Source organism: Sinocyclocheilus rhinocerous, unplaced genomic scaffold (genome assembly GCF_001515625.1).
Source record: "Sinocyclocheilus rhinocerous isolate Xijiao unplaced genomic scaffold, SAMN03320098_v1.1 scaffold2908, whole genome shotgun sequence".
In the NCBI taxonomy this organism is placed as follows: domain Eukaryota; kingdom Metazoa; phylum Chordata; class Actinopteri; order Cypriniformes; family Cyprinidae; genus Sinocyclocheilus; species Sinocyclocheilus rhinocerous.
The window spans coordinates 11,510-14,392 of record NW_015637556.1 but is presented as its reverse complement, the minus strand read 5'-3'; the positions used below and the strand labels follow the sequence as shown (position 1 = coordinate 14,392).

The window sequence follows — 2,883 nt, the reverse complement described above, 5'->3', positions numbered from 1 at the left end:
ATCCCTAATACAGAATATTCACCATACTTTATTTTCCAACACCATGTACAATACTTTACTGGAGGATACATCATAAAGACAGCTAAAGTAGCATATAAAGAAAAATCATATTTAAAAAAATAAATAAAAATGGGTTATGTTAAAACCATGTTATTTTAATCAGATGAAGCCACCCAAATGCATGTATGGTGAAATGTCTCGAGCACCAAAGAATCATATCCAGTTTCCTTCTCATCATCAGAGCTCTCCTGGTTTTCTTCCTCTTGCTTGACTTAAACAATTTGCAGTTGTTATCCAGCACCCTACAGTACAACTGACGAACAAAAGATGTGACCAATTCAAATCAAATCACTTTATTGTCACAATATCATGAACGCAAGTGTACAGGTGGTGAAAGTCTTTTGTGCAAACTGCAGCATGACATTATGGATGAAAAGTATTGAATATATATATGCAACACACATAAGGGACTCAATACAGGTAGAGAACAATATATGGTAAATATTATGCTATACAGAGAGCGTGAAATGAAAACAATAATAAACACAATAATGACAGTACACATATACCTTTGCAGTGCAGCACGGTATGAATTAGTGCAAACAGAAAGTCAGAGTCCAGTCAGTGTAAGTGATAGAGTGCAGTGCATATGAGGCTGGTGGGCTGTGTGTGGTGTTACTGGTACGAGTTCAGTTCAGTCTGATTGCCTGTGGAAAGAACTTGTCTCGGCTCTGTGAAGGTTCTGCGATAACTTCTGCCTGATGGTAACGGTGAGAGCAATCCATAGCTCGGGTGGCTGGAGTCTCTGACGGTCCTCCTCACACATCACCTGGTGTAGATGTCCTGGAGGGACAAAACATGTATTTAGGGTGTGGTAAATCAATAAACAATATTTAGTATTTTTATTTATAATTGTTGCACTTGACTTACCATTGGTTCTAGTTGGGAGGTTGTTGGAGGTATGGGCCAAAAGAATCCCTCCACAACTATCTTGCAGTTGTTCAGTTGTGAAATTTACTTTTATGGGCCGTAACATCTGAGCTGTCACAGTAGAGCTGTTTGCGAATGCAGTCTTCACAGCAGATAACTGATGGGTTCAGGCAGCAGTGCTGCACTTGGTGGCCATTGAATTGATATCTTCATCAACTGGCTACATCCTCCTTCAAACAAACAGACAAAACAATAAGTCAACATTAACTCTAGAGAAACAGTGTTGGTGAATACAGGTGCAGGTGTCAGTACTCACCATATTCAGTCATTTCCTGCCCAAATTCCAGAGATGATGCACAGCTGATTTGCTAGGAGCTATAAACAGATGTATATGCGAAAAATGATAACTGCTGACTTGAAGTAACTATAACTGCTGCTTTTGAGAGATCAACATCAATGCTGTACCACACATTACTGCATTGCTTGAATACAGACATACCAATGGAAATGTGCAACTTTTCAGCTCTCTGTCTTTCTGTTTGGGCACAAGAAGGCCATGTTCATTCCTCATTCATAAGGACTGGTTTGACCGGCTTGCTGTGACTTTTTTTTGCGTTTTTGGTCTTCAGCTGTAAAACAAGAAAATATCTATTGACCCCATGTTTAATTATTACTGTTGTTTAATCATAAATTAAGCCATTATAATAGTAAACTTCAAGCTCAAGTTCCCTGGCAACTCTCGCAGGCTCCTGAGTTCATCTGTATACATCAGATTCAAAGTATGAGAAAAGGCCAGCATGCAAACTCTCAGTTTCTACCTTACAACAGTGTACAAAAAAATGTGTAAGTGAGTGACGGAGTAAAGGAATAAGATGAAGAGAAATAGGCAGAGAAAGGAACAATTTTGTGTGTAAGTTTAACAGAATGAAGGGAAAGCAGCATTAGAAAAAGCTGTATTCTTCAATAGCATGCTATATTAATATGAATTATTTTAAATATGATTACATGCTGTCGGTATTGTTGTAAGCAGTTTAAAGGCCTCTTCACACCAAGGATGAGTCCACACTGCAGCTATTTAACATTTAAGGACACAGAGGAACAATATCATTGGAATCTCTTTCAGAACAGATTTTTCCAGCTGATGAACAATAAAAACATTGACAACAACAAACAGCAGACAACAACATTCTGTAACTGCAGCGTGTATAACAATAAACAGACCATTATTATCTGTTGATGTGGATGCTAAAATATTTACCATTATATTTCTTGTTCTTGGTGTAAACACCTTTAAGTGATCTGATTTGGCCAAATTAATTGAAGATCTGATTTATCACATGACAAGGTAAACTTGTCATTTCCAGACTCTTGCTTCCTAGACAGATGTGTTCAATAAAAATCAACACGGAAAGAAAGGCAGACTATGAGGTGTGGACAGATATCATGTACTGTTGGAACGGGAAGACGCTGTGCCAATTTGTAAAGGTTAATAAAGAATACAATGGACTTAATATAAACTTCATGATACAAACACTCTGACTACTTACAATGGGCACAATCTGCATGAGAGTTGAGGCAATGGCTAATGACAGCAGGGGTAAAAGTCGTAGAATTTTGTATGAGTACGCTTGTACAATATCATATGAATTTGCTGACTTGGTAAATTGAATGAATTATTACTAATTCTACATGACACTTTGTTGAGTGTTCTTCCTGATGGGCTATGTAAACCAAAGTTAAAGAGACATCAAATGCTGTGCAAATGTAACTGCAGTACAGTTCAATCAAGGTGCTCAGACCAACACAGACGTACCGTTGGAAGTGTTTGCCTTTGCAGCTTTTAGTCTTCTCTGTAAACGCACAGTATGGCCACATTCAAATCCCATGACAGGCCTTCCTTTGGTCTTCCCTTTCAGCTGAAACAAAGAGAAATATATACATGTTGAGACAGTG

The 2,883-nt window shown here is 38.0% G+C and overlaps 1 long non-coding RNA gene across 1 annotated transcript; it reads right to left on the bottom strand.

Moving 5' to 3' along the window:
- Positions 1-616: 616 nt before the first annotated feature.
- LOC107749043 (uncharacterized) lies at positions 617-1,297 on the bottom strand. The gene is made up of 3 exons (XR_001640986.1): positions 1,247-1,297; positions 931-1,160; positions 617-843 (listed from the first exon to the last, which is right to left on the bottom strand). It is a non-coding gene; the product is annotated as an uncharacterized LOC107749043 (long non-coding RNA).
- Between the last annotated feature and the right edge of the window lie 1,586 nt (positions 1,298-2,883).